A 24,320-nucleotide genomic window follows, 5' to 3' on the forward strand; every position below is an offset into this window, starting at 1 on the left:
CTATCTGAGCTTCAAGTGTAGTTCTGGACTTTCTGAGAATCAACGAACATGTTTCATTTTTTAAAAAGTCTGTGCATTTATTATGTCAATTATGCCTCACTTAAAAAATGTATCCAGACAGAACCAGTCGTGGATCAGGGCTCCTTCAGGTCTACTCACTTCTGGAGCAGAAGCTCAGTTCTTAGCCGCCTTTCCCAAACGTGCCTTTTCCCCGCTCTGTCCAAACTTCAGCAAGCATCCTTGTTCTGAAAAGGATTTGGGAAAACTGCATGTTTATTTATCAGGCATGTTGCGTCTGATGGGAAAAGTTCTAACTGACGAGTTTGTTCTTGAGAGCTATACTAGGGAATCTCTAGAGACTTTTTGATCTGCAACTTATCTAGAGTTTCATCCATGAAGTCACAAGCCTTGTCCATCTTATACATCATTGCTTTCACAGAACCCAGAATATGCCTCATGTGTGGGAAATGCTCAGTAAATATTAGTGGAATGTCTTGTATCAGGCAGGCTTTGCTGTGTTATGATGCTGTAACAAATAGCCTCTAAACTCAATGGCTTATAACAACAAAGTTTTATCTTTCACTCAAAGTCTTTTATCATTTATGTTGGCTGCAGCTCTGCTCCTTTTCTTTTTGTTTTAGGGTCCAGGCTGATGGAACAATAGCTCCTACTGGGAACATGAAAATCTCATGCAGAGGGAAAAAGAGCAAAGGCAGAACATGTGATGACCCTTAAACTTTCTGCTTAGATAAGGTACTTGGTACTTCTTTTTATGTTCCATTGGTCAAAGCAAGTCACTTGGCAGGGAGATGTCCTCCAAAGCAAGATACTGCATACCACAGATATCAATAGAATAATCAATCCCCTTATAGGTTGGGGAGTGAGTAATGGGGAATAATAATACAGGCAACCACACACCTAAAGGGAGAATGTAGGAATGCAGTTAGAACTAATCTTGTGAAACTGAACATTTGAGTATAGACTGTCCCAGCATTGGGCTTCCCTGATAGCTCAGTTGGTAAAGAATCTACCTGCAATGCAGGAGACCCCGGTTTGATTCCTGGGTCAGGAAGATCCGCTGGAGAAGGGATAGGCTACCCACTCCAGTATTCTTGGACTTCCCTTGTGGCTCAGCTGGTAAAGAGCTGCCTGCAATGTGGGAGACCTGGGTTTGATCCCTGGGTTGGGAAGATCCTCTGGAGAAGGGAAAGGCTACCCACTCCAGTATTCTGGCCTAGAGAATTCCATGGACTGTATAGACAATCAGGTTGCAGAGTCAGACATGACTGAGTGACTTTCACTTTCTTTCACTTTGACCCAGCAGTGCCCAGGGAGTTTCTGCCGGTGGGTACCAATGTTATAGGAATGTTTACAGGAGCATGTTTGGTATAGCAGAAAACTCCCAACTCAACTTAAATGTCTGTAGACAGATGAATGGATATATAAATTAGAATACATTTACTCAAAGGAATGTAATGCAGCAATGAAAGTGAATGAATCTCAGCTATTTGGAACAACATGAATACATCTTAGAAGCATATTAAGTTAAGTGAAATAAGAAGATGCAGAGAATTTGATTCCAATTTTATAAATCATTCACATGAAAAGATTACACCAAAAGCAAATGAATGATAAACACAAAAATCAAGATTTGGCTGCTTTGAGTGGGGCAAAGTATGACAGTGGGATAGGCGGATACAACTTACTGCTGATATTCTAGCTTTCAAATGGGGTGGTAGATTGGGGGAGGTAATTTTCATATTGTGCATTTTAACATATTTGTTACATTCTTTTGTGTCTATCAAATATTATGTTCAAAGTGGAATTAGAAAAAAATGCAAAAATAACAGCTAGGAAAAGTAGTAATTTTTAAAAAGATGAGTGGTTGTGGAAAAGTGCTGCCTTAAAAAGTGGGATTCCTAGAAGCAAATTTGGCAAATACACGTTGGGGCAGAATTCTGGGACCAGGATAGAAGGTGGGTCCTCTCAGCACCAACCCTAGACTGTGGCAGTTCACACCGTCAGCCCTCCCCACGCCTGGGGGATGACCTGTGTCCTCATTGGCCCCAATATCATGCTTTCTAGGCTGCTGCAGAGACTGAGATGCATGCAGGGACCATGCCTATGGGCCTGGACATTCCAGGTCCACAAAGAAATGTTCGCCACTGTGGATGAACACAATTGACGATTGGGTTTGTCCAACAGGGGTCCTGATTGAACTGTCCCTGAGTTTGGTCCTCTGTGGGTACATAGGGAAGTCTCCTTTTGGCCTTGTAAAGTAGAAGAGGCCACACCCAGATAGCTCTTGGTCACCCCCATGCCACCCTGTCTACTCCAGTGAGGTGGCATTCTGCTGGAAGAGACCCTGATCAGGTCTCCAAGCTCAGGGCAGGAGAATGAAGCTTCAGATTGGATATTATGGGTCTCTGACAAAATAACCCAAGAGCACCGGCCCCAGATGCTTCAGCATCTTCCTAGTCAGAGTGAGTTACATTACTGAGGGGGACTGCCTGCTATGATGACTCCAGGGGCCCAAGTGGCATCTGAGTCTCTTCCATCAGAGAGAGAAGGAGGAGGGTGCTATGGGGCAGCTTGGAGATGAGCCAGAACCGAAACCACAGCACGGGTGAGACCTACCCAAGCTCTGCATGAGGGGAAGCCTGCCCACAGCAGCGCTGCTGAGCTTCCTTTCCCACCTGTGGGGCACCTGCAAAAGCTGCCAACTGCTCCCTTTTGGGGGCGATGCCGGCTTGCCAGTCTCTACACTCTCAGGGTCATTTAGCTCATTTTAGTTTGGTTGCTTCTGGTTGCAGGTAACAGAAATCCAAAAAACAGAAGTAATTTTTGTCTATTTGCATTTATATAGGAGTAGATATAGCTTTAGGTGAAAGTTGGTCCAGGATTCAAACAAATATCACTGAGCCCTCTTTCTCTCTTTCATCTCTTCTTGGCTCAGTTTTCCAGCATGGGCTTTATTTCAGAGAGACTTCTCACCACTCCCAGCCCTAGGGGTCTCCCAAGAGCGTCTGGGACTCCACTAAAGTCCAGCAAGAAAGAAGTAACTGCTCAGTCCCCATGCGCATTAGAAGCCCTGAGATTCATCCTGTTGGGGTCATGTGCCCCTTCCAAGCCAATCACAGTGACTGAGGACTGATTGGTGTGGTCAGGTCACATGATCTCCTCAGGGCTGGGGATGAAGTCAGCATGCCCAGAACTTGTGGGTTTCAATAGAAATCCAGGACTGTGAGGAAGAAGGAAGGGGGACTGGGTGCTCAGAGAGTAATCCACAGCCACTTCCTGTCTGCTGATGCTTGCTGTTGTTCAGTCAGCAAGTCGATGATGCCATTCAACCAACCATCTCATCCTCTGCTGCCCCCTTTTCCCTCTGCCTTCAGTCTTTTCTGGCATCAAGGCCTTTTCCAATGAGTCAGCTGTTCATATTAGGTGGCCAAAGAATTGCTGATGCTTGTTAGTCATTTGGAGGAGCACTTTGCACCTTAAAGATAACAGTGGTTTATATGCCCCATGGATGTTAAAAAAGTATTTTTCTCTATGGTTGTTTGCCTTTTACATTTATGTTTTTTTAAAACTTTTATTTTTAACCATGGTCATTTTCAAACACACACAAAGTCAGAGTGAATACAGTGATGAATGCATCTCTGTATCCATCAACCAGCTGCAACCATTGTCTTATGTTGATTTTTGTCTTTCAAAGTTTCAAATTTGTTCAGAGTTCAATCTTCATCTTTTCTATTGGGGCTCCTCCCAATATTTGTGATTGTTTTCAGAGGGAAACTAGATACATAGTCACCTACGTTTTTTCTAGGTTTGTTTTATTTGGATATATGCTGTGAAGTGAGACGCTAACAGGATTTTTCCCCAGGTATCTAGTTTCCCCAGGTCTGTTTATTGAATCATCCATCCTGTTCTCACTGGTTTGTGAAGCATCCTTGATTTGATATTAAGTTCTCGCAAGTACCAATATCTGTTTCTGGCTACATATTCTGTTTTATTGACCTATGTGTTCTTGCACCAATATCAACGTTTTAAATTTAATAGATGTATAAATAAGTTTTCATATCCAGTATACCAAGTTCCACACTAGCTTTCTTTTTTCAGTATTTTCTTGCCCAACTTTATCTATTCATTCTTCCAGATGAAACGTAGAACGATTTTTCTAAGTTCAAAAAATAATGGTCTTAGGATTTTGATTAGAATTGGTTAAAATTCTGTGTAAAGTTGGACAAAAGAACATTTTCTTCATAGTCAGTCTTAAAATATATAAATATAACACATCTTCCCATTTATTCAGGTCTTGTAAGTCCCTCTGTAAAAATGCATGGTATTATCTCCTATGAGGGCCATTCCTGGGTCGTTTATGTATTCTGCTTTGTTTATGGATGAGAGATTTAAAACTTCCCATTTTATTTTCTTTATTCATTCTCTCTAACTTTTTATTTCTATCAAGTCTGAGTCACGCTGAGAGGTTTAGACCATGCTTGCTAGGAACCCACCACCCAATCGGCCAGAGTTTATATTTGCTCTAGAAGTGGAGTCTCTGAGCCCCACGTTACAGTGGAAAGAGCATGAGATCTGACCTCAAGACAGGCCTGGGCTCAGGCCCCTGCCTTGCCCTTTATCAGCTGTGCGTCCTTAGGCAAATTGTCATTTTGCCTCTCCAAGTCTCATTTTCCCTACTGGCAAATGAATGTGGGTTGTTTCCTCCATTTTTAGTCTATTTCCTTTTACTGTGTTTGTTTCCACATCTCTCTTTCTTCTCCAGGGGAGGCTAAGCTTTCTGGAACAGAGGTTATGCCTCCTCCGTGGCTGTAGGTGGAGACCGTGATCAGGTAACAGTGGGTGTTTGGTACTGCCAGGCCGTACTGACTTTGGAGTTCAGCCCAGGGACACCATTTTGGTTCATGTGAAATAGAAGATACTTCATTTATTTATTTTTATTTTTAGTAGGAGGAAAATTGCTTTACAATGTTGTGTTGGTTTCTGCCATATAACACGAATCGGCCATAAATACATATATATACATATAAATATGTATATATATCCCCTCCCCTTTGAGCCTCCCTCCCACCCCCCCATCCCCATCCCGCCTCTCTAGGTCATCAGAGAACCCCAAGATGAGCTCTTTATGTTATATAGCAGCTTCCCATTAGTTGTCTGTTTCACCCGTGGTAGTGTATATATTTCAATGCTACTCTTTGAGTTTGTCCTACCCTTTCCTTCTCCCACTATGTGCACAAGTCTCTTTACATCTGCATCTCTCTAAATAAAGGATACTTTGAAATAACCTGGAGCCCTCACCTGGATTATGGTTCTTTAATAAAACTTTGAAATATGGATAATAGTTTTCAAGAGTAAAATAGATGAGGTTTATTGAGATCTTAGCATGCACCAGGCACTAGGTGATCATGGTCCAGGTGTGATCTCATGAAACTACACAGTACTCTGGTGAGGAAGGTATAATCCCCATCTTAGTTCAGAGATGCTAAGAAACAAAGATCATGCAACCCAAGTATGGTGCTACTGAGACTCAGACCAACTCAGTGCCATGAACCTGCATACCCTACCATCTTCCCAACCACAATCAAGTGATGTGTTAACAGCGCCTCAGGCCTTGGAGGTAGCCCTCTGGTGGTCTAGGTCTTGCTTTTAGCAAAGTAATGAAGTCAGGGAGCCATTGATTGTGTTAGTTGCCTTCTCTTTCTCCTTATATTTTAAGCATCCCCAGAAAAAGACTCTGATCAATGCTTCTCACTATGGTGTTGAATTCTTACTCATCCAGTCTTTGCCACCCCTTGCTCTCCTGACTCTTGAGTGGCAGGGCAGCAAGGCCTTGTAGGACTGTTGGGTGGCAGAGAGGGTATGGAGCATGAAAGGGGCACAGAGCATGGAGGTGGAGGACCCGCGGCCTGGCAGGATGGCAGTGGGGAAGAGCTCTGGATGGATTTGTGCACAGGTGTGGGGTTGCATGGGAGAGAGAATGTAGGCATGTGGGAGTATGTGCTTATGTGTGTGAGTCTGTGCATGCATGTTTGACTACATATGGGTGTTAGCTTAATCACATGTGCACATACAGTTATGTTTATCTTTGTGCATGGGTATATATGTGAGTGTGTGACTACATATTGGTGTGTATGTATGTTCGTGTATGTGTGTGCAGTTGTCATTTGTGTACATTTATGTGTGCACATGTAGGGGAGGATATGTATATCTTAATCTGTGTCAAATGCTATGGGTATGTGTGCATGGGTGGATGTCATTATGTGTGTGTGTATAATTGTGTGTGTGCTTGTATGTGTGTGAGAGTGCGTGAGTATATGTACAGCAGGGCCCTGGACTGCAGAGCTGGGTACCTTTCCTTCACTCTTGACAGATGGTCCAGCTAATGAGGGCCCCTCTGCCACCTGCCTGTGTGCCCCCCCTCCCCAGGGCCTTGCTCCCTCCCTCGAGTCCTGCTGCCTTCCTGTGGCTGTTTCTCCTCTCCCCACCCCCTCCCTGACATGTGGGCCTTTTTGGCCGCTGTGTGGGGTAGGTGGGATTAGGACAGAGCTGACAGTCAAGGCTGCCCTGGCCTGAGCCTATGGGGACAGGGCCAGGAGGCAGGCAGGGCTGAGAGTGTATGTGCGTGTGCCTATGCATATGCATGTGTGTGTATATGTGTGTGTGTGTGTGTGTGTGTGTATGTGTGCGCGTGCGCATGTGTTGGTTACCATGGCAGGGAGGCAAAGCCCAGGCAGCCCTCACCAGTGCCTGGCCTCATCCGCAGGGTGGGCAGGCAGCCCAGGGTAGAAAGGCCTGTGCTTTGCAGACAAAAATGCCAGATGGTGGGGGATTTGGGGGGGCCTTCCATGGCCTGACTGCCAAGGGCAAGGAGGTTTTCTGGAGCTCTGGAGAATGAGCTGGAGGGTTGCTTATGTGCTGCTGTGAGTTTTTTTTTGGTGAATATGTGTGTGTGTGTAGCCTTGTTTTTGCATATTTTAGAATATATTTCCCTTTTGGATTTCTATCAGTTTGCTAAAAAATTTGATCTTTAAGCTTTAGTTTTCTCTTTTTTTTTGTATAAGGAGAGTACATGTTCCTGCAAGGAAGTCAAAACATCTTTTTTAAACAGAAAATATTTATTGATAGGCTATAAAAAGCAGCACCAAATAAGGCAGACATTTAGATTGGGTGTTTCAGTTGTGAGTGAGCCTTAAGGCCATGGCGAGTGGCTGGGTTCTGTTCGGGTTATGAATGGGTTTTGCCTCCTGCTGGCTTTTTTTCTAACTTTGTCTTTAATGCAAGTTTTCCTGGGTGGACCCACTCATTCTCGACGATGTGCACTACGTAGTCCTGTTGGAAAATGCAGAGCTTGCCCAGGTACAGGCTCAGACAGGTGTGGGGATGGTTCTGCTCCTCCACCCTGCAAAGCAACATGGCCTTTCCATGGAGACCACCCCACGCACTGATCTCACTAGGATGGCCACACCTGAGCACACAACCAGGGTGGAGACCAGCTTTTCTTTTCTTTTTGGAAAAGAGAAACAATATAGGAGAAGGATGATTTCATGTGAGTGAAGTACTTCCTGGCCCTCACACAGCCCAAGTGCTAATGTCTGCACAGGAGGGCGGTGCTCATGGGAGCCCTGGGGATGATGGGTGGACCTTCCAGTGGAGCTTGCCTTGGAAACAGGTCTTCCCAGCCTCAAGGAAATGGCCAGCTGCGTGCCTCTGGCTCTCCTGTTCCCTCATCACCAGGCTTAGAAACCCTCCATGGAGTCATGCTGAATAAAGTCCAGACTCCTTAACAGGGCACTGCAGGTGGTAAGCATAGCCTTCTTCCCAGGGCACCTTCTTTTTGTAGCTCATCTGTTGCTACAACGTCGATATCTGGCTCCAGGCTCTAAATGCCATTTTCTTCTTAAAAAGTGATTTTCTTTCTTTCTTTCTTTTTGGCTGTGCTGGGTCTTCCTTGGTGTGTGGGCTTTCCTCTGGTTGCGGTGAGTGGGGGTCACTCTGTAGTTGCGGTGTGTGGGCTTCTCAGTGCTGGCTTCTTTTGTTGTGAAGCATGGGCTCTAGAGTACATCGGCTTCAGTAGTTGCGTTTCGCAGGCTCTAGAGCGCAGGCTCAACAGTTGTGGCTCATGGGCTGAGTTGCCCCATGGCATGTGGGATCTTCCCGGATCAGGGACCGAACCCATATCTCCTGCATTGGCAGGTGGATTCTTTACCAATGAGCCATCAGGGAAGCCCTGCTTTTAATTTTTAAGCAGAAAAACATATGTATTAACATGCTATAAAAGCAGTACCAAATACAAACGAAGAAAATAAGACTATCACTCACGCTACCTCTCTCCCCAGGATGCCCTTCTTGCTCCTTTTCCTGCCTGAATCCCATCTCTCTTTCTGGGCTCAGCTAGCTCACACTTCCTCCTTCCTTGCCCTGTGCTCCTATGACATATCATAAACTAAGAAAAATCTCATGTGATTCCTGTCTAAAGTGGCTGCTTTCTTTTCTTGAGGTAGAGGGACTGTATTTAATCCTGATACCTAGCGAAGATGCTGGGATGTAGGAGGTGCTCAGTTGACTGAAGGAATAAACAGAAATGCAAGCACTGGCTTCCTTTTGAAATGTGTACCACTGAGAACACACATTATAGTTCTGAACACCAATCTACTCATATCACCATCATCATTATTGTTATCGGGGTGTGTGTGTGTGGGTCTGTGGGTGTGTGTAATTGCATGTGTGGTGACACTGGTCCATTCAGGGGCACAAAAACACAGCATTTACAAGTTTCACTCAGGAAATAAGAGATGATGAGCCAGAAATTGTTACTCATCCACCCAATATCCACAGTTTCTTCTTCCAGTACTTTCTGTCTTGAGCATAGCCTTCATCAACGTCATCTTGCATATGAGCTCTCCCTCACCATGATTATTATCAGCCTCTCTTCCACCTTCCGACACGCTCTTGATTGAATACATTTATAGCCTAGTGGGAAAGATGGGCCAGTGATTCTGGGCCAAACATATGCTGGGTACTGAGGATGCAGAGATGAAAGAAGCAGGACCCCTCCAACAAGGAACTCACATCCTTGGAAGAGATCTGTACAGATACTGACAAAGCTTTGCTAATTCTTTAGTAGAAACAGGAACAGATTCGCTTCTGAAGCATAGGGGAGAGAGATCTTCACACTGGAAAGTTTCTACTCATTCTGAAAGTTCCAGCTCATCTGTCCCCTACTCTAGAATGCCTTCCTGTCCAGAAATATGGGGATTCAGATGTATAATTCAGCCCCTTCCCCCCACAACCCTCCCACCCCTGCTATATCACACACAAACACAGACAGATATTTGTGTGTAGAGTCTTTCTCTAAGGGGGAGTAATTTCTCTCGCAAAAACACAAGCAACTTAAGATTTAAGATTAGATGTTGCTTTTAGATAATGTCCCTTGATTTTTCCCATGACTTGAGTTCAACTCTTCCTTTGTGTTTCTTGATCCTCTTCCCTCTCTGCCTACTTTTTTTCTCTCTCTGGATCAACACCCCAACCTTCTTCATTTCTTGGGAGAACAAATGCTCTGTCCACAGCTGATAGCCCCTGGGATGTGCCTGGCTGGCCTTATGGCAGTTCGTGGCAGGCGTCTGCCCTGGGGGGTCCGTGCTCATGGCACCCTCTCTTGTTAGCTGTTTTGAATGTTACCCTGGCTTAGCTCCAGTCTTGGCCCTGGGACCCCTGCTGCACATCAAGAGCTTGGCTTGGCAACACTTTCCTGTCGGGTCCTCTGCCTGCTTTTGTGTTTTGTTAGGTGTGGGTGTATTGAGTAGGAGGAGCCTCTCCAAGCTACATCGACCTGCTTCCCCTCACCCAACTACTCCTAGGAATGATCTGCCCCCAGCGCTGTGAGGCGACACCCTCCCTCTGGGCTCCCTCTCCTGGCTGCTGAACCAAGTGGCTGGGAGCAGGCTTGCTCCTCAAACAGTGTGGGGACAGGGGGAGCCCCGCCAATCCTCCAGTGGAAAATAAAAAGGTCAGGCAGTATTAATTCATCTGCACAACTCACTGGGCTTAAAAAGCACAGCCTGAAATGGCTTCTTGATTGAGAGAAGATGCTTCATTAATCTTGGCCCTCTCATTTAACAGTGTGAAGAATGGAGACTAATGGCTGGCATTTCAGTCTCATCGATGGGATGCAAACCCACAGACACTGGACTGTAATTGCAGAGAAATCACAAGAAGGAGAAGAGGAGTGAGCAGGCCAGGGAGATGAGCAGGGAACGCAGTATCCTGAGGATGGTGGTGGTGGGGAAATGCGTGTGTATAAGGCCCTTCTTGTATATGTTGCCTGTTAATTCAGTATCCTGAAGCATCCTGGAGACAGTCCTCAGGTCCTCAGTGTGAGAGTTCTGGCCTGGAAGTCAAGAGTCCTGGGTTTGAGTCTGGTTCCTCCACTGCCTGACTGGGTGAATGAAGCAGGTTGGAGCCCCTTGCTGTAAAATTCAGGGAGAGATGACTTCTCCTGTCCATATCAGTGTTAGGCCACTTGACTCTACTGAGTAGCTGTGACAGATACCACTTGGGTTAGGCCTTGTAGCCTAGGGTTGAAGGCAATGCTTCTGCCTTTGTCGGGTAGCCACACCTGCTCATGAGATCCAATGTGCGAAGAGACCTACACAAAGAAGGTGTCAGAAAGTTAATATACCCAAAGAGTGTAACTGAGGTAGAACTCTAATAGAGAAGGAGGGAAACCTCTTTGCAGTTGGGTGTGGGAAGGATCCTAAAAGAGTTTCTGGAAGAAGAGGGCCTTATGGCTCAGGACAAGCTCTGGCAGGCAGAGAAGACAGAGGTGGAGTTTCGACTTCCAAGTATCAGATCTTGGGGCCCAAGGAAAACTATGTATTTCCTGTAGGTTTCTGGGATGAGGGAAAAGAAAGAACTGGCCTTGGCCTGATCACCTAGAAGGCACCCTCAGTAGCCTTTGAGCCACACCAAACCTTGTTTCACACTTCCCAGGTTTTCACCATTGGGCAACCATTCCTGGAGACATAAAAGATTTTTCTTGGTTGCTTACCCATGTTGTGACTTTAGACCAATGGCATAGCTACTCTGAACCTTGTTTCCACATCAGTAAAATGTGGATAATAGCATAGCTTGATAGGTAGATAGTTGGGATTATATGATTTAATATATATAAAATGTTTACCATGGTGTCTGGCATGGGAAAAGAGCTCAAAAAAATTGTTGTTTAGTCACTAAGTCGTGTCTGATTCTTTTGCGACCCCATGGACTGTAGTGTGCCAGGCTCCTCTGTCCTGGGGATTTTCCAGGCAAGAATACTGGAGTGGGTTGCCATTTCAGCTGCTATCATATGGTTGTCTTAATGATATTCCTGAGTACCTACTGTCTGCAGGCACTGTGTACTACATTCTAATAGTAACTAACACATTGTGAGAACAATTCTACATGGGAAGCATTGTTATCATCCCTTTTAGAAAAACCTGAGGCACAGAGATGTTAAGTAACTTCCTCAAGGTCACACAGGTAGTAAGTATGGAGGTATAATTTGATTCCAGGCACTTATGCTCTAAACCACCCTGCTACCCCCCTGCTACTAATTCTCTTGGAATTAGTATTATTATTTGGCTTTCAAAAATCAGGCTGCAGATCCTGCTGACCAGTGTGGGGAGAGGGATGAGTAGAGGAAGCAGTTTGAACTAGTTTCCTTGTTTCCAGCCAACCTAAGGAACTGAGAAGTGGATGGTGACTCCTGGGGGTAGGGAGATGATAATCCTGCATATACATAGTAGCAGGAGCTTGCTGTATGGGTGTGTGGTCAGACTGGGATGGTCTAGAGTAGAACCTAGGTCAGAAGGCAGCATCTTAGAAATGTGGTTGAATGTGCTGAAGGATGAACTGGGGGGAGATTAAAGGCAAACTTATCTCATGTCTGTGAGGATTCATCTGTCCAGCTTTGGGGAGGTGGTGAGCAAATGTGATCAAATTGCCAACATCCGTTGGATCATAGAAAAAGCAGGAGAAATCCAGAAAAACATATTCTTCTGCTTCATTGACTATGCTAAAGCCTTTGACTGTGTGGCTCACAACAAACTGTGGAAAATTCTTCAAGAGATGGGAATACCAGACCACCTTACCTGCTTCCTGTGAAACCTGTATGCAGGTCAAGAAGCAACAGTTAGAACTGGACGTGGAACAATGGAGCAGTTGAAATTAGGAAAGGAGTGCATCAAAGCTATGTATTGTCACCCTGCTTATTTAACTTACATGCAGAGTACATCATGTGAAATGCTGGGCTGGATGAAGCACCAGCTGGAATCAAGATTGCCAGGAGAAATATCAATAACCTCAGATATGCAAATGACACCACCCTTAAGGCAGAAAGTGAAGAGGAACTAAAGAGCCTCTTGATGAAGGTGAAAGATGAGAGTGAAATAGGTGGCTTAAAACTCAACATTTAAAAAACGAAGATCATGGCATCTGGTCCTATCACGTCATGGCAAATAGATGAGGAAACAATGGAAAGTGGCAGACTTTATTTTCTTGGGCTCCAAAATCACTGCAGATGGTGACTGCAGCCATGAAATTAAGACGCTTACTCCTTGGAAGAAAAGTTATGACAAACCTAGACAGCATATTAAAAAGCAGAGACATTACTTTGCTGTAAAAGGTCCATCTAGTCAAGGCTATGGTTTTTCCAGTGGCCATGTGTGGATGTGAGAGTTGGACCATAAAGAAAGCTGTCATTTATTTGCTAAGTCGTGTCCAACTCTTGTGACCCCATGGACTGCAGCCTGTCAGGCTCCTCTGTCCATGGGGATTTTCCAAACAAGAATACTGGAGTGGGTTGCCATTTCCTTCTCAAGGGATCTTCCCGATCCAGGGATTGAACTTAGGTCTCCTGCACTGCAGGCAGATTCTTTACCAACTGAGCTATCAGGGAATTCTCTAGTAAGAAAGCTGATCACCAAAGAATTGATGCTTTTGAAATGTGGTATTGGAGAAGACTCTTGAGAGTCCCTTGGACTGCAAGGAGATTAAACCCGTCAATCCTAAAGGAAATCAGTCCTGAATATTCATTGGAAGGACTGATGTTGAAGCTGAAGCTCCAATACTTTGGCCACCTAATGAGAAGAACTGACTCATTGGAAAATACCCTGATCCTGGGGAAGAATGAAAACAGGAAGAGAAGGGGACAACAGGATGAGATGGTTTGATGGCATCACTGACTCAATGGATATGAATTTGAGCACGCTCCGGGAGTTGGTGATGGACAGGGAAGCCTGGTGTGCTGCAGTCCACTCAGACATGACTGAGTGACTGAACTGATGATGAGCAAATGTGATTCTTCGGTCCTTATAAGGTTATTGTCTCAGACTTTTAGAGCCACCCGTCATCCCTTGGAGAGGGACTAGCTTGATATTTCCATGGACTCTTCCATGGAACATGAGGCCCTGGAGCTGTTTTCCTCAGAGTGTTTTGATTGAATCAGCTTTGAAAACTGCAGCTTTCTTCCATATAGTAGATATTATTGGGGTACCACAGTTGCCAGTGTACTCCCATATTTGCCAAGCCAGTGCACTGGGCTGGACTTCCAGCTATCAGCATCTGGAAGAGCAGCCCCTCTGAAGTTTTTCTTCTTGTGCCTGGGAAACAAGAAGTACTGGACCTTTAATGAAAATGAATGACACTTCTCCCTAGCCCAGCTCAATGACTGGCCACAGTTGGGGTATAAATACGCCAGCTCCCTCACTCCTGATGGGATAACTCTGAGGCACGTATCCCCCACCATGTCCCAAAGATCCCCAGTGGATGAAACTCCTGCTGCCCACAGTGATAACTTACTTGGTAACTCCTCCTTCATGCTGCCTTCATTTTCCTATCTCACTTCTTTTTTAAAAATAATATTTATTTATTTGGCTGCACCAGGTCTTAGCTGTGGCATGTACGCTACATAGCCTATGGGCTCAGTAGTTTCTGTGTGAGTTTAGTTGCTTAGAGTCATGTTGGGATCTTAGTTCCCCCACCGGGGGTCGACCCAGGTCCCCTACACTGCAAGGCAGATTCTTAACCACTGGACAACCAGGGAAGTCCTCCTATCTCATTTCTTTATTTCCCTCTCAGGGTTCCCTGACATCACCTCCCAAATTTGCTGGCACTCAAATTCTTGTATCACAGCTTGCTTCTGGGGAAACCCAAGCTAAGATAGTTGCTCTTGGAGACTTCTACAGCATATTAAAGCATTCAAGCCTCCGAGTAATCTTGTAGCGAGACCTAACTAACTTAACCAGTCTTTCCCAGACTTGTTTGGCCAGAGGATTACTTTTTAACCTGGTACTCAGTAACCGCCCATGGAATGTTGCTTGGCAGCACACACTGTGGGAAACCATGACCTAACCCTACCTCACAGCTTAAGGCTGAGTTATCTGAGGCCCTAAGAGGGGAGTGTGTAGCTGAGCCTGTTCTTGGCAGAGCTGGGATTAGGACTCACAGCCCCTCCACTCCTGGTCCAGGTGCATTTTCTGACTGCCGTAATTTCCTCCTCATCTGTGATATGCAGAGAATAATATTTCCTCCATAAGGGCTAATGTAACATGTGTGAAATCCAGAGTGAGCTGAAGAGGATTATATAAATATGTGGAATGATTATTCTGACAGTGGGAGTGGGGGTGGAGAGCCCTAGACATAAGAACCAGGTTAGTTCAGTGGCTTAGGGGCATCTGAGTCATTCCTGGAGGAGACAAGGTGCCTGGAATTCTTAAACCCACCAGGCTTCCCACAAGAACACTCACCCCACCCTTCTCCACAACCTGTCAAACCCAAGGCTGACCAGAAATATCAGCTTAGAGGAAAGTCGGAAAATGGCTTGGAGAGGGCCAGCATCCATCTTGGAATGTACTTATCTCATTTTCACAGTCACCGGAGACAGCCAGGGAGGAGAACCAGATGTTCAAGCATCCCTTTCTTGCTCTCACTCACTTGCTCGCTCGCTCTATCTTTTTTGTAAATTGAATTTAAAGGACCTGTTTCTTAGCAACAGCAGCAGCCCGTGATTACAGAGTCCTCCTTGGCCATTTCAATGCCCAAGGTTTCAGTAAGCAAATAAACCTCTCAGTAGAGGCTGGGGATTGGGGACAGATAGCAGGGCTGCAGTGGAAGCCAGCACATCTAGTGGTGTGTTTAGAGGGGTTCCCAGAGGACCCCGGGTGAAGCCAGGAGGGCCTGCAGAACCCTCTGTGGCTCCCAGGTACACATGGTATGACTTTGTAAAAAGAGCAGTAGATGAAATCTCAGGAAACTCAAGTCTGGCCCTAGCAGCACTGCAGCATTACTTTGGGCAAGCCATTGAGTTTTTCTAAGCCTTGGCTTCTGCACCTGTCAGATTGGTGGTAACACCTTTCCAAGCTGAGGTGTAGAAATGATCAGAGCATGCAGAGGTCTGAAATGTGTGAGGAATGGTGATAGGTGTCAGGGGTTAGGAATGTTTCCTTCCTTGGCCTGTGATGCTCTGCCCCCTATCGCTGGAGAAAGCAAACCAGGTCCTGAAAACTGTGAGATAACCTTCCTTCCTCTCCAGAGCCTTGTTGATGTCTTCAGGCTTGTGGACATAAAAACTGTGGGTAGGAGAAGGTCTTGCCTGGGAAAGGGGAGAAGACCTCTTGGTGCAGTTCTGGTGATCAGAGCAATGACAGGTCTTTGGGGCCCCTTTGCTTATTTCATACCTTTCTGGTCCTTGCAGGCACTTGAATTTGAGATCTCTGCTTTACTGGCAATCCCTTGAACATTTATAAGATGGGAATGTTAATAAAATCTATCTAAAATAATGATTCTTAGCTGCACTGCCTGGCTTGTGGGATCTTAGTTTCTTGACCAGAAATCCAACCTGTGCCCCCTGCAGTGGAAGCATGGAGTCCTAACCACTGGACTGCCAGGGAAGTCCCTGAAATAGTTATTAAGTTGAAATGATGTAATGCATGTAAAGTGCCCAGCACATGGCAGGGGTTGAAAAATTTTGTTTTTTGTCCCCCTAAAGCTTTCAAAACTTTGAGTCATTTGTATTAGTGGGTCAGCCGTAGGAACCTAGAATGGTTCTTTCTAGAGACAACCTTTGTTTAGGCATGAATTCCTTCTGCCATTCATTCATTCAGGCACTGCTGTGTCAGAGTTTGGTCTCTGAAGATCAAGTTCAAGTTCAAATCAACGTCAAGACTTGGCTGCTTAAGATGTGGGTGATCTTGGCCAAGCACTTGACTTCTGAGCTGCCCTCTTCCATTCATTCATGCATGCATTTATTTTTTGCTAGGCATCATGGTACTTGGTGACAAGGCTTTAGTGATACATAAGACAGACAAAAGAAAGTCTTAGCCTTGTTTCCTAGATGCAGAGCCTGAAGAAGGGGTTCAAGTGCATGTGATTTATTAGGGAATGTTCTTAGGAAATATATTTAATGGAGGGAGTAAAGCAGGATAGAGAAAGAGAAAAAGCTGAGGTCAGATCTTGCCTCGATTTGATCCACAAGGAGGTGATTGGGTCCTGAATTGCAAACCACACTGTAAAGTGTTCCCCCTTCAGGCAAGAGGAGCAACATTTTATACTTCAAAATCAATCAGGCATTGGCTATGGACCAATGCTGGGGTTGTGTGATCTCTGGGCAAAGCAGCTTCTGTCAGCCAAGAACAGTTCTCTGGAGACGGGAGGCAGCTATGACTGTTAGCAGTCAACATTCACAGCAGTTGGGAGATGGGTGTCCTGGCCAGATAAGAGTGTCTGTGCCGGGCACTGACTTTGTCTACCACAGCCCACCACTTGCACCACTGAGATCCTCTTGACTCTCACGTTCAGTTCATTCCACCTGGTGCCAGCTTCTCGAGAAATCCATGGTCGTAATTCCAGGGGAAACTTTTAAGAGGAGGATTAGTGGGACCTGCTACAGTTCCTATTGCCACAATCTCAAGACCACAGTTGGTCATCATTATCTTCCTCCTCTTCTATTTGCTTTCGATTCTTCTTATCCTTGGCTAGCACTTTTGCTGGTCTGGGTGGCTTACCAGGTGGGGTGGCCCAGGCACTCATCTCTAAAGGAGTCTGAGCACCTGGTTACTATGCCATTCTCAGGATGTGGTTGGTGCACCAGCTACTTATACACAATACTAGGTATGGGAGTACCAGACACACACCAGTGAATCACATGAGTTCCAAACACATTTCTCTATGTTCCCATTACATGGACGCAAGCCGCACATCTTTATGATGACCAGGGCCAGTGGTCCCTGACAGTATAGAAACTCTTTCTGTGCCTGCTGATCTAGTAATCCAGGAAGCAATGATAGAACCTTGATCAGCCTGGCTAACAAGAAGCCCATGCTGTTGGGTTTGTACCTAACTCAGTCCTTGCCACTGTGGTTACTTTGTTTATGAGCTCATTGTGCACACTACTGGTAATCGAGAGCTGAGACTAGCTAATGTTGCCTGGCTAAGTCATCCTGTTTAGTCTTTCGAAGAAGGTGATCCCTAGTGTATGTTAACATATGACACAGGGATCTTCACACTTGTGTTCACTCCCATGAGTCCATTCCCCTGCCTCTATACCAGCCTTCTTTGTCCCTGAACTTCAATCTCATTCCTTCCAGACTCCTGGCTAACAAGCCCTGTTGTTCACTATTGCCCATCAATCTACATATGTCCTAACTTTAGGCCACTTCTTTTTTCACACAAAGTGGATGACCAGATGCCTTGCCTGAAGCTTTTGTACTAGAAGGACCGCTCCTCACTATTGTCTGTTAGGGTCCCCTGAGAGGGGCTGTGGTGCAACAGTGTCCATTTTCTATTTGTACCAACATCAGGGAACCAAACTTGGGCTCCTTCTTCCTCTGTCACTTGGTCGTGGGGAACCTCTCATAAGACTATAGGTGTGAGTTGAGGGAGAGACATTGATGCAAACATGTTTGGTGACATGGAGTATGGGGCCCCTGTTTGTTCAGTTACTTCTGTCCTTGGACTTGTTTGAACATGATCCTGGATGTACCATGTCCAATTTCTGATGGATTGCTGACATTCCCAGATCACAGTGGGTTGTTTTGGTCTCATGGTTCCTTGGTGTTCATGACCAAATACTCTTGTTACTGCTTACTTACTCATAAAGGTTTGATGACATTGATGACATGATGTCATAAGTATAGTGAACAAGTGATGTTCTGTGGAATATCTAGATGTTTCAGGCCCCCTTGGATATATGATGACAGAATGAAGGAGAGTGAGCAGAGTCCTGTGAGAGAATGAAAAGAGAACTGTGGATGAATACTGCTGTTCATCCCTTGTGAATATGAACTGTTCTGGATACTCCTTTCTGCTGGTTATGGGAAAGAAAGCATTTATCAGATCAAAAGCTGCCTGTCATTTACCTGCAACTATATTAATTCACTCTAGTTGAGATAACATATCAAGCTGAGAAGCTGCACATGGGGCTACTATTTGGTTAAGTTTGGAGTAGTTACACTGTAATCTGCCATGGCAGAGGCCAGACTAGTGTATTAAATGGGAAATATGATAGGGACCATCTCCTCTGCACTCTTAAAGTCTTTGTGGATGATACTAATCTCTGCCATTCCTGCGAGAAGTGGTAATGTTTTTGATTTACCACTTTGGTCCAGGGATGGGGACAGCTTTAGAAACTTCCACTTGGCCCTTGGTACTAAAAGAGATTTTACTCTACTTGTCAAGGAACCATTGCTAAGTAGATATATTCCAATTATATACTTGGGAACTGAGAAATGACCACCAATCCTGGGCCATGATTCCATATTTTATTTGACCGCCATATGCTTCTACTATAATGAAGGAATCATGGCAGGTCTTTGGGTCTCAAGGTACCCATAGTAGCTCAGATCCTGTATCTAACATCCTTTAAAGAGTCTAGATATTCCACTTCCCCATTGTAATTCTCCTTTCCCTTGAATAAATGATAATAGTTCCAGTGGTGAATGACTTCCATGTGTTATTTACTATAAAGTTGCAAGATCTGTCTTATGGGAACTAGATAATGGGTTCTGGGTCTAAGAACTGGCTCAAGTCTAGAAACTGGGCAAAGAACTATAAACCTCCACTGGAATAGCTAATCTTGGCGTTGGACTCATCTGTTCATCTCATTCATTTCTATATTAATACCCTTAGCTATTGGGAACCTTATGTTATTATTAACCATCTCAATGCAACAGAAATCAGCACATTTTTTCTATAAAGGCCAGAGAGCACATGGTTTAGGCTTTAAGGGCCATATGTCCTCCATTGCTGGTCGAATAGTAGTCTCACTTGAGTCTTTGGATCCTTTCCCTGCAGCCTGTGACGGCAGCTTCTGAGAGCCGTACCAGCGGCACGTCAAACCGCCCTCTACATTTCTTTGCCAGGGAGTGAAATCCTGTGATCTAGGAGTGCCTCCATGTCAATAAACTTTTAAATCCAGCTTTATATTCTGCTGTCCTCCTTCAGCATCCACTTCCAGATACACTCCTCAGGTTTGTGCTGGTTATATTAGCTGGGTCTTATAGCTGCTTTGGTATTTAATCTCTCTCTTTCTCTGAGCAGGCTGAGCACTTGCCCAGTGAGCCATGCTGCAGTTTGGTTCTGTCCGTGGCTCTGGTGGCCAGGAAAGGAGGTGGGGGCGCATCCTGAGGAGGTTTAGCATTGTACCCTAAGCCACCAACCTCATCTGAGTCTGTAAAGACTTAAGGTGGGGGACAGGGGGATGTACAATCAAAAAGTGGGAAAAAGACCTAAAAAGACATTTCTCCAAAGAAGACATACAGATGGCTAACAAGCATGTGAAAAGGTGCTCAACATCACTCATTATTAGAGAAATGCAAATCAAAACTAAAATGAGATACCACCTCACACCAGTCAGAATAGCTATCATCAAAAAGTCTACAAACAGTAAATGCTGGAAAGCGTGTGGAGAAAAGGGAACACTCTTGCATTGCTGGTGGGAATGTAAACTGATCCAGCCACTATGGAAGATGGTATGGAGATTCCTTAAGAAGCTGGGAATAAAACCACCATATGACCCAGCAATCCCACTCCTAGCCATATACCTTGAGGAAGCCAAAATGGAAAAAGACACATGTACCCCAGTGTTCATTGCAGCACCATTTACAATAGCTAGAACATGGAAGCAACCTAGATGTCCATTGACAGATGAATGGATAAAGAAGCTGTGGTACATAAACATGTTGAAATACTACTCAGCCATTAAAAGGAACACATTTGAGTCAGTTCTAATGAGGTGGACGAACCTAGAGTCTATTATACAGAGTGAAGTGAGTCAGAAAGAGAAATATAAGCATCATATACTGATGCATATATATGGAATCTAAAAAGATAGTACTGATGAATTTATTTTCAGGACAGCAATGCAGAAACAGATATAGAGAATAGACTTGTGGACACTGGGGGCTGGGAAGAGGGAGAAGGGGAAATATATGGAGAGAGTAACATGGAAATTTACAATGCCACATGTCAGATAGATAGCCAATGGAAATTTGCTGTGTGACTCAGGGACCTTAAACAGGGGCTCTGTGACAGGCCGAGGGCAGGATGGGGAGGGAGATGGGAGGGAGGTTCGGGAGGGAGGAGAAATGGGTGTACCTATGGCTGATTCTTACTGATGTATGGCGGAAAACCACACAGTTCTCTAAAGCAGTTATCCTTCAATTAAAAAAAAAAAGCATGGAGTGTAGGCCTTTTCAGTACATTCAATGTTTAGGGGAGATGGGGAGTCAAGGGATTCAAGTGTATCTACTTACATGTGTCCACCCCCAATTTCAGGATCCCATTTCTTCCTTTCAGGGCTCTGACTTGGTGTATGAGAACTGCTGGGCCTGTGAAGGCAACCTTCTCCAAGTTATGCTACTCTTACGATTGTGTCCTGGATCTAGCCCCAGGTCTGTCATCTAACTGTGGGAGGTGGGGGTCTCTAACTCTGTAAATGCCATTGAAGAAGTTGTCTGCCTCTCATAATTGCTTTAAATTAGTGATTGATTGCCCCAAACTTGCTATTTTCTCTTCAAAGTGTTGAGTGTTCTGCAGCAGCTGCCAATTTGATGGCTCTTATACTTATTCTTCGGAGAAAGCAGTGGCACCCCACTCCAGTACTCTTGCCTGGAAAATCCCATGGATGGAGGAGCCTGGTGGGCTGCAGTCCATGAAGTTGCTAAGAGTCGGACACGACTGAGCGAATTCACTTTCACTTTTCACTTTCATGCATTGGAGAAGAAAGTGGCAACCCACTCCAGTGTTCTTGCCTGGAGAATCCCAGGGACGGGGGAGCCTGGTGGGCTGACGTCTATGGGGTCGCACAGAGTCCGACATGACTGATGTGATTTAGCAGCAGCATACTTACCCTTTCTCCTTTTTGTTGTTGTTGTTCAGCCACTAAAGTCACGTCTGACTCTTTTGTGGCCCCCTGGACTGTAGCTTGCTAGGCTCCTCTGTCCATGGGATTTCCCAGGCAAGAATACTGGAGTGGGTTGCCATTTCCTTCTCCATCCTTTCTCCTGCATCACTCAGGCTCCAGAGATGTTGCATGAGTCTGTGCTTCCTCCGCTACCTGTGTCCCATCCCAGTCACCACAGGTGAAACTCAGCAAGTGCACGGCCACCTCGTGCTCTGGACTCTCAGTTCTTACCTGCCTCCTGGTACCACCTATCTTTAGCTGGTTTCCCAGAGCCTGAGAAGGGATTCAGGTTTCTGTGATTCATTCAGGAGGTGCTCTTCAGCACAGCCTGGGGTGGGGTGGGGAGTAAGGCTAGGAAAGGAGAGGAAACCGAACAAGGATGTGCTTGTGAATAGTCTACCTTCAGCCTGACCCGTGGCGGTGGGGTTCTGCAGCGGCAATCATCTGCTCTTGGAGCAAGGGGGCTAGACTTTTGTATCCCTATATCAATTAGTCATTGACTGTTGGTGTTCCTGTGATGGAGCTGTAACCTCCCTGGCGAGGTCACGTGGCTCAGCGAAGTCTCTGGAAGAGGGGCAGCTGCAAATTGTCATCAGTCAGTCAGCAGAATGGCTGGGGGTGGGTGGGTGGACGTGCTGAGCAGGAACCTTGGCATCTTCCTGAGAGAATGGAATATTCTGGAAGAGGAGGAATTTCAGCGGGGCTGGGGCCTACAGAGTGAGGCATCCAGGTAGCCGTAGCCTTTGGATCAGAGTGGTTGGCAGTGGAGGTTGATATCCAAAGTGGCTGAATTTTGGATATTAAAAAGAAAACCCAACCCCCAATAAAGCAACTTTATTGAGATGTAATTGATATACAATAAACCACATGTACAGGATATAATTTAACATGTCTTCAGTTCAGTTCAGTCACTCAGCCATGTCTGACTCTTTGCGACCCCATGGGCTGCAGCATGATGTATGTAAATATTCATGAAATCATCACAATAATCAAGATAATGAACAAATTCATAATTTGAAAAACTCACATTTTGTCCTTTGTAATCTCTTCTTGCCCATTCTCATCATACCTTGCCTCAGTTCAGTTCAGTTCAGTCGCTCAGTCGTGTCCGACTCTTTGCAGCCCCATGAATCGCAGCACGCCAGGCCTCCCTGTCCATCACCAACTCCTGGAGTTTACTCAAACTCATGTCCATCGAGTCAGTGGTGCCATCCAACCATCTCATCCTCTGTCTACCACTCATCAAATCCTAGTCAACTCAGAGCTTTCTGTCACTATGGGTTAGTTTGCTTTTTCTAGAATTTTGCATAAATAAATCATACAAAAAAAGTATGTACTTATTTATTCTTGTTCTACTTCTTTCACTCAGCATTGTTATCATTATTTTATTGAAGTATGTTTGATTTACAGCATTGTGTTAGTTTTAGGTGTATAGCAAAGTGATTCAGATACATATATATATAATTTTCCAGATTCTTTTCCATTATAGGTTATTATAAGATATTGAATATAGTTCCCCGTGCTATGCAGTAGGACCTTGTTGTTCATCTGTTTTATATGTAGTAGTGGATATCTGTTAATCTCATGGGCTTCCCAGGTGGCTCAGTGGTAAAGAATCTGCCTGCAGCGCAGGAGACAGTTTCAATGCCTGGGTCGGGAAGATCCCCTGGAAAAGCAACTCACTGCGGTTTTCTTGCTGGGGAAATCCCATGGACAGAGATCTGGTGGGCTACCATCCATGAGGTCGCAAAGAGTCAGACATAACTTAGAGACTAAACAGCAATCTGTGAATCCCGTACTCCTAAATTACCTCTCCCTCTCTCTTTCTCCTTTGGTAGCCTGTTTGTTTTCTATGTCTGTGAATCTGTTTCTGTTTTGTAAATAAATTAATTTGTATTAATTCTTTTAGAGTCCACATATAAGTGATATCATGTGATCTTTGTCTTTGAGTTACTTCACTTACTATGATAATCTCTAGATCTATCCATGTTGCTGCAAATGGCGATATTTCATTTGTTTTTATGGCTGAGTAATAGTCCGTTGTATTTATATAACCATGTCTTCTTTATCCATTTGATTTGTGTTTCTCTAATAATTAATGGTGCTGTCAGCTTTATTATTTTGAGTTGCAGCCATGTTGTTGCACACATCAGTCCTTTTGTTGTTGTTGCATGCTCATTCCTTTTTATTGCTGAGTAATATTCCATTGTATGGATACACCGCATTGTGTTTACCCATTCTCCTGCTGACAAACATTTGGGTGGTTTTCAGTTTTTGACTATCACAGATAAAGTTGCTGTGAACATTTGTGTACAAGTCTTTGTGTGGACATATGCTTTCTTTTTTCTTGGTTAAATAGGTGTGAACTGATTGGATTATATGGATAGTATATGTTTAACTTTATAAGAAACTGTCAGACTGTTTTCCAAAGTGATCAAGCCATTTTACCTTCCCACTAGCAGTGTATTCAGTTCCCCATATCCCTATCAACACTTGGTGTGGTCAGCCTTTTTAACTCAGCCATTGTAATAAATGTTCTGAACATTTAAAAAATCTTTCTTTTAAAAAAACATTTAAAAATGTTTTGTAAAAACGTTTAAAAAGATGTTTTTTCTTTTATTCTTTCTGACCACATCATGAAACATGCATGATCTTAGTTCCCTGACCAGGGATCAACTCCTTGCCCCCTGAAATGGAAGCCCAGAGTCCTAACCACCAGACTGCCAGGGGAGTCCCCTGGATGTGTTTTGGAGGCAGAGCCTAGGGGGATTTTAATGGATTGGATCTGATATGAGAAGAGGAAACAGAGTTATTTATTCAACAAATATTGAGTGCCTTCTTTCTTCAGGCGTTACTCTAG

The 24,320-nt window shown here is 44.7% G+C and overlaps 1 long non-coding RNA gene across 3 annotated transcripts in view; it reads left to right on the forward strand.

Moving 5' to 3' along the window:
• Positions 1-572: 572 nt before the first annotated feature.
• Positions 573-24,320, forward strand: part of LOC139035929 (uncharacterized) — a 145,767-nt gene continuing 122,019 nt past the window's right edge. For all 3 annotated transcript variants that reach the window (XR_011488581.1, XR_011488582.1, XR_011488583.1), the window contains exon 1: positions 573-753. This is a non-coding gene — a long non-coding RNA (uncharacterized lncRNA). The remainder of the gene's footprint in view (positions 754-24,320) is intronic.

This window comes from Odocoileus virginianus, chromosome 7 (genome assembly GCF_023699985.2).
Source record: "Odocoileus virginianus isolate 20LAN1187 ecotype Illinois chromosome 7, Ovbor_1.2, whole genome shotgun sequence".
Classification (NCBI taxonomy): domain Eukaryota; kingdom Metazoa; phylum Chordata; class Mammalia; order Artiodactyla; family Cervidae; genus Odocoileus; species Odocoileus virginianus.